This window comes from Oncorhynchus clarkii, chromosome 25 (assembly GCF_045791955.1).
Source record: "Oncorhynchus clarkii lewisi isolate Uvic-CL-2024 chromosome 25, UVic_Ocla_1.0, whole genome shotgun sequence".
Taxonomy (NCBI): Eukaryota; Metazoa; Chordata; class Actinopteri; order Salmoniformes; family Salmonidae; genus Oncorhynchus; species Oncorhynchus clarkii.
The window spans coordinates 36,480,140-36,494,741 of NC_092171.1; the positions used below are offsets into that span (position 1 = coordinate 36,480,140).

The 14,602-nt window shown below is 42.6% G+C and overlaps 1 protein-coding gene across 2 annotated transcripts in view; it reads left to right on the forward strand.

Moving 5' to 3' along the window:
* The first annotated feature begins 10,920 nt into the window (after window positions 1-10,920).
* LOC139383889 (sex comb on midleg-like protein 4) overlaps window positions 10,921-14,602 on the forward strand; it is a 35,259-nt gene continuing 31,577 nt past the window's right edge. The window contains exon 1 of one of the 2 annotated variants that reach the window (XM_071128493.1): window positions 10,921-11,180. The gene's annotated coding sequence lies outside the window, so the exon portion shown is untranslated. The remainder of the gene's footprint in view (window positions 11,181-14,602) is intronic. The other variant, XM_071128494.1, reaches the window with a different exon arrangement.

Consider the following 14,602-nt stretch of genomic DNA (forward strand, 5'->3'; position numbering starts at 1 on the left):
GTAACATCTCACAGCAAGAACTGGCAAATCTGGTGCAGTTCATGAGGAGGAGACCCACTGAGGTACTTAATGCAGCTGGTGGCCACACCAGATACTGACTGTTACTTTTGATTTTGACCCCCCCCCCCCCTTTGTTCAGGGACACATTTCTGTTAGTCAAATGTCTGTGGAACTTGTTCAGTTAATGTCTCAGTTGTTGAATCTTGTTATGTTCATACAAATATTTACACATGTAGAAAGAGGAGGAAGGGAAGCGCGACTAAGGTACACAATAGTACATTTTGGTAGATAGAAGGTGCTCTTTGGTAAAAGGGGTAAATTGGTCATCAAAAAGAAAGAAGGACCAAGGCACTCTTCATATAATTGATTAAAATGCCTTTATTAGTATGGCATGTTCAATAGAAACAACTTTTTTTTTTTAAACCTAAGCGTTTATTATTATTATTATTATTTTATAACACTCCTTCCGTGGCCTCCAACTGCTCTTAATTGCTAGTAAAACTAAATGCATGCTCTTCAACCGATTGCTGCCCGCACCCGCCCGCCCGACTAGCATCACTACTCTGGACGGTTCTGACTTAGAATATGTGGACAACTATAAATACCTAGGTGTCTGGCTAGGCTGTAAACTCTCCTTCCAGACTCATATTAAGCATCTGCAATCCAAAATTAAATCTAGAATCGGCTTCCTATTTTGCAACAAAGCCTCCTTCACTCATGCTGCCAAATTTACCCTTGTAAAACTGACTATCCTACCGATCCTTGACTTCAGCGATGTCATTTACAAAATAGCCTCCAACACTCTACTCAGCAATCTGGATGTAGTCTATCACAGTGCCATCTGTTTTGTCACCAAAGCCCCATATATTACCCACCACTCTGACCTGTATGCTCTCATTGGCTGTCCCTCACTACATATTCGTCACCAAACCCACTGGCTCCAGGTCATCTATAAGTCTTTGCTAGGTAAAGCCCTGCCCTTATCTTATCTCACTGGTCACCATAGCAACACCCACCCGTAGCACTCGCTCCAGCAGGTATATTTCACTGGTCATTCCCCAAAGCCAACACTTCCTTTGGCCACGTTTCCTTCCAGTTCTCCGCTGCCAATGACTGGAACGAATTGCAAAAATCACTGAAGCTGGAGTTTTATATCTCCCTCTCTAACTTTAAGCATCAGCTGTCAGAGCGGCTTACCAATCACTGTACCTGTACACAGCCAATCTCTAAATAGCACACCCAACTACCTCATCCCCATTTTGTTATTTATCCTCTTCCTCTTTTGCACCCCAGTATCTCTACTTGCACATCATCATCTGCACATCTATCACTCCAGTGTTAATGCTAAATTGTCATTATTTTGCCTCTATGGCCTATTTATTGCCTTACCTCCCTACTCTTATACATTTGCATACACTGTATATATAATTTTCTATTGTGTTATTGACTGGAAGTTTGTTTATATGTAACTCTGTGTTGTTGTTTTTGTCGCACTGTTTTGCTTTATCTTGGCCAGGTCACAGTTGTAAATGAGAACTTGTTCTCAACTAACCTACCTGGTTAAATAAAGGTGAAATAAATAAAATACAAAAGATCTGTGTACGCAACCAATAAACTTTGATTTCATTTTGATTTGGGAAGAAGTGCTCAACCAACACGAGTCGAGGTGCCACCAGAAAATGTGACAATTTAAAAGGCGAAACACTCGCTCATCATTAAAAACTCATTGTTTTATTTAAGCAAAAATTAAAAGATTTAGATTGAACTTTGCTTAAAGAAAACACTGAGTTTGTAATGGTAAGCGAAAATTGCGCCTTTTCCTTTTCAATGGTTTAGTTAAATGACAAATAATAAAACTCTACATGATGATCACGATGAGTCTCATGGTATTTTTAAGTAAACCATCAATACAGAATTTTATGTTCATATCATAAATCAATAATGTATGGATAGCTCAAACCAATCCCTCTTCATCCACACTCAAGGACAAAATTAGCCTCTTACTGTCGTTCTGTTTGAAGGCCAGTTTGTCAAAAATCTTGTCCAATGTCGCCTTCACACCAGGTTCACTTGAGATGTGTCAAAAAAGGGTCACGTCACAAAATATGATTAACCATATTATTTGAAACAACACAAAACTATACTGATTAAACACAATAGGCTTGAAAGAAAGATGTCCATGTTAAAATAAATACTACCTTACTAAACCCCAATACAGTGAGCGGGGCATTGAAATGCTTCATGATTGTATCCATGGTTTGCACCATGCAGTCATTACAGGAAGTACAGTTATCCATCCGGCGATCTGTTTCTCCTGCGGTAGATTATCCCATAGCAACGATTAAAACATTCCCAAACCAGAAACCGTGGATTGATGGCAGCATTCGTGTGAAACTGAAAGAGCGAACCACTGCTTTTAATCAGGGCAAGGTGACCGGAAACATGACCAAATACAAACAGTGTAGCTATTCCCTCCGCAAGGCAATCAAACAAGCTAACTGTCAGTATAGAGACAAAGTAGAATCTCAATTCAACGGCTCAGACACAAGAGGTATGTGGCAGGGTCTACAGTCAATCACGGATTACAAAAAGAAAACCAGCCCCGTCACGGACCAGGATGTCTTGCTCCCAGGCAGACTAAATAACTTTTTTGACCAGGATGTCTTGCTCCCAGGCAGACTAAATAACTTTTTTGCCCGCTTTGAGGACAATACAGTGCCACTGACACGCCTGCAAACAAAACATGCGGACTCTCCTTCACTGCAGCCGACATGAGGAAAACATTTAAACGTGTTAACCCTCGCAAGGCTGCAGGCCCAGACGGAATCCCCAGCCGCGCCCTCAGAGCATGCGCAGATCAGCTGGCTGGTGTGTTTACGGACATATTCAATCAATCCCTATCCCAGTCTGTTGTTCCCACATGCTTCAAGAGGGCCACCATTGTTCCTGTTCCCAAGAAAGCTAAGGTGAGTGAGCACTCACTTCCGTCATCATGAAGTGCTTTGAGAGACTAGTCAAGGACCATATCACCTCCACCCTACCTGACACCCTAGACCCACTCCAATTTGCTTAACGCTCAAATAGGTCCACAGACGATGCAATTTCAACCACACTGCACACTGCCCTAACCCATTTGGACAAGAGGAATACCTATGTGAGAATGCTGTTCATCGACTACAGCTCGGCATTTAACACCATAGTGCCCTCCAAGCTCGTCATCAAGCTTGAGACCCTGGGTCTCGACCCCGCCCTGTGCAACTGGGTACTGGACTTCCTGACGGGCCACCCCCAGGTGGTGAGGGTAGGCAACAACATCTCCACCCCGCTGATCCTCAACACTGGGGCCCCACAAGGATGCGTTCTGAGCCCTCTCCTGTACTCCCTGTTCACCCACGACTGCGTGGCCACGCACGCCTCCAACTCAATCATCAAGTTTGCGGACGACACAACAGTGGTAGGCTTGATTACAACGACGAGACGGCCTACAGGGAGGAGGTGAGGGCCCTCGGAGTGTGGTGTCAGGAAAATAACCTCACACTCAACGTCAACAAAACTAAGGAGATGATTGTGGACTTCAGGAAACAGCAGAGGGAACACCCCCCTATCCACATCGATGGAACAGTAGTGGAGAGGGTAGTAAGTTTTAAGTTCCTCGGCGTACACATCACAGACAAACTGAATTGGTCCACTCACACAGACAGCATTGTGAAGAAGGCGCAGCAGCGCCTCTTCAACCTCAGGAGGCTGAAGAAATTTGGCTTGTCACCAAAAGCACTCACAAACTTTTACAGATGCACAATCGAGAGCATCCTGTCGGGCTGTATCACTGCCTGGTACGGCAACTGCTCCGCACACAACCGTAAGGCTCTCCAGAGGGTAGTGAGGTCTGCACAACGCATCACCGGGGGCAAACTACCTGCCCTCCAGGACACCTACACCACCCGATGTCACAGGAAGGCCATAAAGATCATCAAGGACAACAACCACCCGAGCCACTGCCTGTTCACCCCGCTATCATCCAGAAGGCGAGGTCAGTACAGGTGCATCAAAGCTGGGACCGAGAGACTGAAAAACAGCTTCTATCTCAAGGCCATCAGACTGTTAAACAGCCACCACTAACATTGAGTGGCTGCTGCCAACACACTGACTCAACTCCAGCCACTTTAATAATGGGAATTGATGGGAAATGATGTAAAATATATCACTAGCCACTTTAAACAATGCTACCTAATATAATGTTTACATACCCTACATTATTCATCTCATATGTATACGTATATACTGTACTCGATACCATCTACTGCATCTTGCCTATGCTGCTCTGTACCATCACTCATTCATATATCTTTATCTACATATATGTACTTTATCCCCTTACACTTGTGTGTAAGGTAGTAAGGTAGTAGTTTTGGAATTGTTAGCTAGATTACTTGTTGGTTATTACTGCATTGTCGGAACTAGAAGCACAAGCATTTCGCCACACTCGCATTAACATCTGCTAACCATGTGTATGTGACAAATATCATTTGATTTGATTTGATTTGAGTCTAGCCGAAGCTCATGGCAATAGTTCTGCATGAGAGAAGAGCGGCAGACTACTATAAGATAACCCTTGTCTGCTGTTTGCTTTGTCTAATATACCAAATAAACAAATCAGAAAATTATTGATTTACCTTCAACACAGTAATGAATGGCACAAAGTTGACACTCTGTATTCCATTCTTGTACAAATCTAGAAAATAGGACTAGACCTGTCTAGATCAGTAAAGAGGAATAGACCTGTCTAGAAAAGTAGAGAGGAATATACCTGTCTAGATCACTAGAGAGGAATAGACCTGTCTAGATCAGTAAAGAGGAATAGACCTGTCTAGATCACTAGAGAGGAATAGACCTGTCTAGATCAGTAAAGAGGAATAGACCTGTCTAGAAAAGTAGAGAGGAATAGACCTGTCTAGATCAGTAAAGAGGAATAGACCTGTCTAGATCACTAGAGAGGAATAGACCTGTCTAGATCACTAGAGAGGAATAGACCTGTCTAGATCACTAGAGAGGAATAGACCTGTCTAGATCACTAGAGAGGAATAGACCTGTCTAGATCAGTAAAGAGGAATAGACCTGTCTAGATCACTAGAGAGGAATAGACCTGTCTAGATCACTAGAGAGGAATAGACCTGTCTAGATCACTAGAGAGGAATAGACCTGTCTAGATCAGTAAAGAGGAATAGACCTGTCTAGATCACTAGAGAGGAATAGACCTGTCTAGATCACTAAAGAGGAATAGACCTGTCTAGATCAGTAAAGAGGAATAGACCTGTCTAGATCACTAGAGAGGAATAGACCTGTCTAGATCACTAGAGAGGAATAGACCTGTCTAGATCAGTAAAGAGGAATAGACCTGTCTAGATCACTAGAGAGGAATAGACCTGTCTAGATCACTAGAGAGGACTAGACCTGTCTAGATCAGTAAAGAGGAATAGACCTGTCTAGATCACTAGAGAGGAATAGACCTGTCTAGATCAGTAAAGAGGAATAGACCTGTCTAGAAAAGTAGAGAGGAATAGACCTGTCTAGATCAGTAAAGAGGAATAGACCTGTCTAGATCACTAGAGAGGAATAGACCTGTCTAGATCACTAGAGAGGAATAGACCTGTCTAGATCACTAGAGAGGAATAGACCTGTCTAGATCAGTAAAGAGGAATAGACCTGTCTAGATCACTAGAGAGGAATAGACCTGTCTAGATCACTAAAGAGGAATAGACCTGTCTAGATCAGTAAAGAGGAATAGACCTGTCTAGATCACTAGAGAGGAATAGACCTGTCTAGATCACTAGAGAGGAATAGACCTGTCTAGATCAGTAAAGAGGAATAGACCTGTCTAGATCACTAGAGAGGAATAGACCTGTCTAGATCACTAGAGAGAACTAGACCTGTCTAGATCAGTAAAGAGGAATATACCTGTCTAGATCACTAGAGAGGAATAGACCTGTCTAGATCAGTAAAGAGGAATAGACCTGTCTAGATCACTAGAGAGGAATAGACCTGTCTAGATCAGTAAAGAGGAATAGACCTATCTAGATCACTAGAGAGGAATAGACCTGTCTAGATCAGTAAAGAGGAATAGACCTGTCTAGATCACTAGAGAGGAATAGACCTGTCTAGATCACTAGAGAGGACTAGACCTGTCTAGATCAGTAAAGAGGAATATACCTGTCTAGATCACTAGAGAGGAATAGACCTGTCTAGATCAGTAAAGAGGAATAGACCTGTCGAGATCACTAGAGAGGAATAGACCTGTCTAGATCACTAGAGAGGAATAGACCTGTCTAGATCACTAGAGAGGAATAGACCTGTCGAGATCACTAGAGAGGAATACACCTGTCTAGATCACTAGAGAGGAATACACCTGGTTGTATCAGTGTAGATTGTCTTCTATGGATTGTACTGAACCCAGCTCAATAAAGCTATTCTACTTACCCTCTGGGGGCCGGTTGGACGTGTCCACTACAACAACCCCATTCCTAAAGAGGTTTTCAAAGACCTGTTTCAGAATCATGGCATCTGGGATATCCGTCACCTGTGAAGTGAAGTAACAACCAATACACTTAGATATTGCTCTATCCTGTGTAGGGCTGTCAAATGATTTAAATAATATAAAATAATAATAATTCAGTTAATGGCATGAGTTAATTGCGATTAATTACAATTTTAGAATTAGCAAAAATGTGCCCCTAAATAAACAATTCTACATTTAAAAAGCTGTGCTTTGAGTTATATTTATTTTACTTCACCTTCTATTTAACCAGGTAGACCAGATGAGAACAAGTTCTCATTTACCACTGCGACCTGGACAAGATAAAGCATAGCAGTGCGACAAAAACAACAACACAGAGTTACACATGGGATAAACAAACGTACAGTCAATAACACAATAGAAAAATCTGTATACAGTGTGTGCAAATGAAGTAAGGAGGTAAGACAATAAATTGGCCAATAGTGGCGAAGTAATTACAATTTAGCAATTTACACCGGAGTGATATATGTGCAGATGAGGATGTGCAAGAAGAAATACTGGTGTGCAAAAGAGCAGAACAACAAAAACAAATAGGGGGATGAGGTAGGTAGTTGGTTGGATGGGCTATTTACAGATGGACTGTGTACAGCTGCAGTGATCGGTAAGCTGCTCTGACAGCAGACGCTTTAAGTTAGTGAGGGAGATACAAGTCTCCAACTTCAGTGATTTTTGCAATTTGTTCCAGTCATTGGCAGCAGAGAACTGGAAGGAAAGGTGGCCAAAGGAGGTGTTGGCTTTGGGGATGATCAGTGAAATATACCTGCTGGAGCGCGTGCTATGGGTGGGTATTGCTATGGTGACCAGTGAGCTGAGATAAGGCGGAGCTTTACCTAGCAAAGACTTATAGATGACCTGGAGCCATTGGTTTTGGCGACGAATATGTAGCGAGGACCAGTCAACGAGAGCATACAGGTCGCAGTGGTGGGTAGTATATGGGGCTTTTCTGACAAAACAGATGGCACTGTGATAGATTGCATCCAATTTTCTGAGTAGAGTGTTGGAGGCTATTTTGTAAATGACATCGCTGAAGTCAAGGATCGGTAGGATAGTCAGTTTTACAAAGGTAAGTTTGGCAGCATGAGTGAAGGAGGCTTTGTTGCAAAATAGGAAGCCGATTCTAGATTTAATTTTGGATTGGAGATGTTTAATGTGAGTCTGGAAGGAGAGTTTACAGCCTAGCCAGACACCTAGGTATTTATAGTTGTCCACATATTCTAAGTCAGAACTGTCCAGAGTAGGGATGCTAGTCGGGTGGGCAGGTGCGAGCAGTGATCGGTTGAAGAGCATGCATTTAGTTTTACTTGCATTTAAGAGCAGTTGGAGGCCACGGAAGGAGAGTTGTTTGGCATTGAAGCTCGTCTGGAGGCTTGATGATTGGTTGACAAGTTGACAATCAGGTGTGCTTGTCCGGGACTACAAAGCTTGAAGAATTTTGAAAAGAGTAACAGGCAAATTTAGCTCAATACAGGTGTGTAAAGCTCTTATGAGACTTACCCAAGAAGACTCACACTTGTAATCGCTGCCAAAGGTGTTTCTAACATGGATTGACTCAGAGGGATGAATACTTATCTAATCAAGGTATATTCGTTTTTTAATTTTCATTAATATTAAAAAAAATAAAATTAAAATATTTCACATTAGAGTATTGTGTGTAGATCATAGACAACAAATGATAATTCATTCCATTTTAATCCCACTTTATAACAAAGTGTGAAGAAATCCAGGGGGGTGTTGACTTTGTATAGGTGCTGTATTTGATGCTGTCAAAAACATTATGGGATGTTATACTATTTTTGTCCAGACAGTATCAGATACATGGTGTACACATAGAAAAGACAGAGGGGCGCTGTTTCGCTTTCTCTGATGCTTTCTTCTGTGAGATAGTTTCAGCCACTTGTGAATTGAAGGACAGTTGGCGGTTGCACAGTGCACTGTTCATATGCTGGAATTATTTTGGATGAACCTGCGAAGCTAAGGACCTTGGGACTAAACACCTCCCTCTGCAACTGGATCCTGGACTTCCTGATGGGCCACCCCCAGGTGGTAAGGGCAGGCAACAACACATCTGCTACGCTGATCCTCAACACTGGGGCCACTCAGGGGTATGTGCTTAGACCCCTCCTGTACTCTCTGTTCACTCACAACTGCATGGACAAACGACTCCAACACCCTCATTAAGTTTGCTGACGACAAAACAGTGGTAGGCCTGATCACCGACAATGATGAGACATCCTATAGGGAGGTCAAAGAACTGGCAGTGTGGTGCCAGGGTAACCTTTCCCTCAATGGGAGCAAGACAAAGGTGCTGATCGTGGACTACAAGAAAAGGATGGCCAAACAGGCCCCCATTAACATCAACAAACTATCATGGTCCAAATACACCAAGACAGTCGTGAAGAGGGCACGACAACACCTTTTCCCACTCAGGAGACTGAGAATACCTGGCATGGTACCCCAGATCCTCAAAAGGTTCTACAGCTGTACCATCGAGAGCATCCTGACCGGTTGCATCACCGCCTGGTGTGGTAACTGCTCGGCATCTGACCATAAGGCGCTTGAGGGTAACGCGTACCGCCCAGTACATCACTGGGGACAAGCTTCCTGCCATCCAGGACCTATATACTATGCGGAGTCAGAGAAAAGCCCCAAAAATTGTCAAAGACTCCAGTCACCCAAGTCATAGACTGTTTTCTCTGCTACCGCACGGCAAGCGGTCTGGGACCAAAATGCTCCTTAACAGCCTCTACCCCCAAGCCATAAGACTGCTGAACAATTAATCAAATGGCCACCAGATTATTTACATTGACACCCCCACTCACTGTTTATTATCTATGTAGTTACTTCACCCCTACCTACATGTACAAATTACCTCGACTAACCTGTACCCCCGCACATTGACTCGGTACCCACTGTATATAGCCTCGTTATTTTACTTTCTATAATTTTTTACTTCATTTGGTAAATATTTTCTTCAACTGCACTGTTGGTTAAGGGCTTGTAAGTAAGCATTTCACAGTAAGGTCTACTACACCTGTTGTATTTGGCACATGTGACTAATAATGATCTGAAGGTGACCTACTTTTTGAACTGATTCGTTTCAAAATCTAGTGAAAACAGCATGGTTGTGTTCATGGCACATTAAAAGGCAATACAATTTTACAGTTAAATTACATATCTTTACAGTAAATCCCATACATTTGTTAAGACATGCCTCTGCCTGGCGCCACTGTACATTATTGAATGTGTTTCGTTAGTGTGCACACCCGTTTCTAAAATCAAAGTGCATGCATAGAAATCCGATTACCTTCTAAAAAGATGGACGTAGGCTGGTTGCTGTATTTATAATTTGATTAAACAGTAACATGCGAAACAGAACAGCCAGAGGAATTACACAAAAGACAGAAGAAAACCAAATACAAATCCACATATCAAATACCGACATGTAGCGAATACATTTTTGTTGACATTTTGTATACGTTTGAATGATTCCAAATAGTTATCCAAATCAGATACAAAAATTAAAACGGGCTTTTTCTTCATAAAATTATTTGTGTATGAAAATAAAGATATTTAAGATATTTATAACATACCGACATGCAATTGCGGAAACACTGTAGTAAAACAATGTCAAACTTAGATATTTCAATGGTTGAATGCATTATGTTTCCAAGACATAGTTTTTCATCAGTCCAGAACACCTCACTATGAAACAATGACAGAATAAGTGTTCAACAGATTCCGTTTCTAGCTCACAAAAACTTTATTCACTGGTAACATCAGGTATATATTTAGAAATCAAGCTATTACACGGGTATAACCTATGGATAATCTGAAAGGAGATCTCCTTTACTTTATTGGTCACCATACCTTTGCGGGAGTGAGCCAAGCACGGTGCCAGTTTACATCAAACGATGAAGTCCAACAAAACATAGCAGAGGGGATATAATTCCTGTAGAAAATATCCCTTAATAAACAATTGTTGAAGTTCTTATCTAGTAACCCTATGCTATTCATCTGGATATCGCTTACAAAAGATGTTCCAAAATATGCATTATTCTGAAGTAAATATTTTATCCCACAAGGTATAGATTTTATAACAGTGTCATATTCCTTGCTTGAAACCTCAAAGTTGTATCTTTCCATTAATTCTCTCAGGGTAAATAGATTCCCACTAATACTAAGTAATTGGTTGACAAGGACAATGTTTTTCGAGAACCGAAGCTGGTTGCTGTAACCTCGTAGGGTTTTGTGCATTTTATCCAAGGTCTGAACCACGGCTTTCTGATGCGGGTCCTCTCGCAGCGCCCAGTCCATGACCAGACTGGTGTAGTGCTCCAGCGGTCCGCTGTACGCTGCGGCGGCATTGCTGTCTTCTGCAGCAGTCTGGAGAGCATCTCCATCTGTCGAGTAGCCTGACCAGTAGACAAGACCACGGAATTAACGTTAACATCCTGATCCTGTGGAAGTAAGATATATAGCTAGACCCCTGTGGAGGTTTAACGTTACGTGTTTAGAGGAGCAAAAACTGTTATCCAGTTAACGTTACGAAGTTAGCAAGAAAGCTGTCCAAAGATTTGTCAGCGATTCGTTATTCCCTCGTCTCAAAAAGGTACGTTTGTCAGCACCGTAACAATGCAGCTAGCTAGCTAGCTATTGATGTCATTATAATAATGGCTGATTTATGTGCTTGTTGCCAGTTAATTAGTTAGCCAGCCTGACTGGACAAGTCTGGAATGAAATGAAGTTTGACAGGTTAAGGTAACTAGCTAACTTGAGCTATACTAACTATTAACTGTCAGTTGATACTCATTTGAAACGACACACCAAAATAATAACAAATTGATACTAAAATAATATTCTCACCTCACCTGGAAATTTCTGTCACACCGTTACATATCGTTGTCGAGGAACAGGACTGCTCTTTCAGTAGAAGTCTAATGATGGGCGACATTTTTGACGACAACATGCACGTCGCCATTTTGGCTTCAAATGCAACTTTATTGAATCAGGAAAAAATTAACAAAATTATTCTTAAGTGAGCCAGGAGAGGGCTGTATTTCTCATTTAGTTAAGGACTGCAGTTCACATTATGCTTATTTTTTTCATGAATAAAGAATAAAGTAGCTTACTAAATATGCAAAACATTTTGCAGTGTTGGTCTATTTGATTTCAATTGGCAATGAATGGCATTGGCAGTAATAGTCTATGGACCCCTAAATTCGTGAAGATGCCTCATAGTGATTTTCTTGGTCTATTATGTCCCTAGTTGGAACATGTGTGATAGCAGTGCAGCAATGGCAGCTTTCTCTGTGTTATCACTCTTTATTTTATCCCTCCATCTCATTAATTTTTCCCATAGGGATGTTACTATGACAAAACAATGTCAGTATACAAGTTATTTCCCACATATACCCATGAATCAGATATAATTGAAAAGCTAAGATTAACAGCTATCCATCAGATACAATTTCGGGAATGTTCACGTCAACAGAACTTTGACATTTGACCTCTAGTGTACATATCAGAATGACCTGTATAAATTGCTTTAAAAAGGAAACCCTGGTTTTGAAAGTTCATGAAATTATGTTTCAACGGATGTACAGTGCCTTCAGAAGGTATTCGTACCCATTGACTTATTTTGCCTGTGCCTAGTTCCATTCCGCTTATTTTTTATCCTGAATAACCATATGTCAGTCATAAGTCCCAAAGAGGGTGTTTTGTCCTGTTGGTGCATTCATCCCAGTCATCAGTCCCAGTCTCCCGAGTGGCACAGCAGTCTAAGGCATTACATCTCAGTGCTTGAGGCGTCACTACAGACACCCTTGTTCGAATCCAGGCTGTATCACAACCGGACGTGATTGGAAGTCCCATAGGGCGGCACACAATTGTCCCGGCGTCGTCCGGGTTTAGCCAGTGTAGGACATCATTGTAAATAAGAATTTGTTCTTAACTGACTTGCCTAGTTAAATAAAGGTTAAATAAAAACATATGCGATATAGTATTGGGTTAGGTACATATTTGTCATCAATGTGTGTACATTTACAATGGTAATGAAATGGTCAATTTTAGGAAATGTTACTTAACATACTATTTATAAGTAGAATGGAATGGTCTGCCTTGTGTGTTAGGATTGTGGGCTTTGACAGTCTTATGTAGGTAGGTGTCATAACCAACCATAAAATATTGCAATATAGTTGTATGTCACAACATATGTGTCATTACAGTGTTATGACAATGCTATGACATGGTTATGACCGTGTTATGACGCTAGGTGTCCAATAAAGTGTTACCAAAAGGGTCAATGCAGATAGTCCTGGTCGCTACAGTATTTGGTTAACTATTAAACTAACTACAGTATTTAGCAGTCTTATGGCTTGGGGGAAGAAGCTGTTCAGGACTCTGTTGGTTCCAGATTTGGTACATCGGTACCGCTTGCGGTGACTTGGGTGGCTGGAGTCTTTGATAATTTTTAGAGCCTTTCTCTGACACCACCTGGTATAGAGGTCCTGGATGGCAGAGAGCTCGATCCTAGTGATGTACTGTGCTGTACGCACTACTCTCTGTAGCACTTTGCGGACGGATGCCAAGCAGTTGCTATACCAAGCGGTGCTATACCAAGCGGTGATACAGCCAGTCAAGATGCTCTCAATGGTGCGTGTCACATTTTTTCAGCCTTCTGAGGGCGAAGAGGCGTTGTTGTGCCCTCTTCACGACTGTGTTGGTGTGTGTGGACCATGATAGATCCTTAGTGATGTGGACACAGAGGAACTTGAAGCTCTCGACACACTCCACTACAGCTCCGTCGATGTGAATAGTGACGTGCTTGGCCCTCCGTTTCCTGTAGTCCACGATCAGCTAATTGTCTTGCTGACGCTGAGCGAGAGGTTGTTATTCTGCCAACACACTACCAGGTCTCTGACCTCCTCCCTATAGGCTGTCTCATCGTCATTGGTGATCAGGCCTACCACCGTTGTGTCATCTGCAAACTTAATGATGGTGTTGGAATTGTTTGTGGCCACGCAGTCGTGGGTGAACAGGGAGTACAGGTTGGAGACGAAGCACGCCCCCTGAGGGGCCCCCGTGTCGAGGGTCAGCGTGGCAGATGCGTTGTTGCCTACCCTCACCACCTGGGGGTGGCCCGTCAGGAAGTTCAGGATCCAGTTGCAGAGGGAGGGGTTCAGTCACAGGGTCCTTAGCTTAGTGATGACCTTGGAGGCCACTATGGTGTTGAATTCTGAGCTGAAGTCAATGAACTGCATTCTCACGTAGGTGTTCTTCTTGTCCAGGTGGGAAAGGGCAGTGTGGAGTGGGAATAGGAGTGGGTCCAGGGTGTCTGGGATGATGGTGTTGATGTGAGCCATGACCAGCCTTTCAAAGCATTTCATAGTTACAGATATGAGTGCTACGTGGTGATAGTCATTTAGACAGGTTACCTTGGAGTTCTTGGGCACAGGGACTATAGTGGTCTGCTTGAAACATGTAGGTATTATAGACTGGATAAGGGAGAGGTTTAAAATGTCAGTGAAGACCCTCGCCAGCTGATCAGCACATGCTCTGATTACACATCCTGGTTATTTGTCTGGTGAATGTTAACCTGTTTCAAGGTCTTACTCACATTGGCTACAGAGAGCGTGATTACACAGTCGTCCGGAACCGCTGGTGCTCTCATGCATGGTTCAGTGTTGCTTGCCTTGAAGTGAGAATAGAAAGCATTTAGCTCATCTGGTAGGCTCGCATCACTGGGTAGCTCGCGGCTGGGTTTCTCTTTGTAAACCGTGATAGTGTGCAAGCCCTGCCATATCTAACGAGCGTCAAAGCCGGTGTAGTAGGAGTTGATCTTAGTCCTGTATTGACACTTTGCCTGTTTGATGGTTTGTCAGAGGGCGTAGCAGGATTTCTTATAAGCGTCCGGATTAGTGTCCCGCTCCTTGAACGGGACAGCTCTAGCCTCTAGCTCTCAGTGCGGATGTCGCCTGTAATCTGTGGCTTCTGGTTGGGATACGTACAGTGTACATACGGTCACTGTGGGGA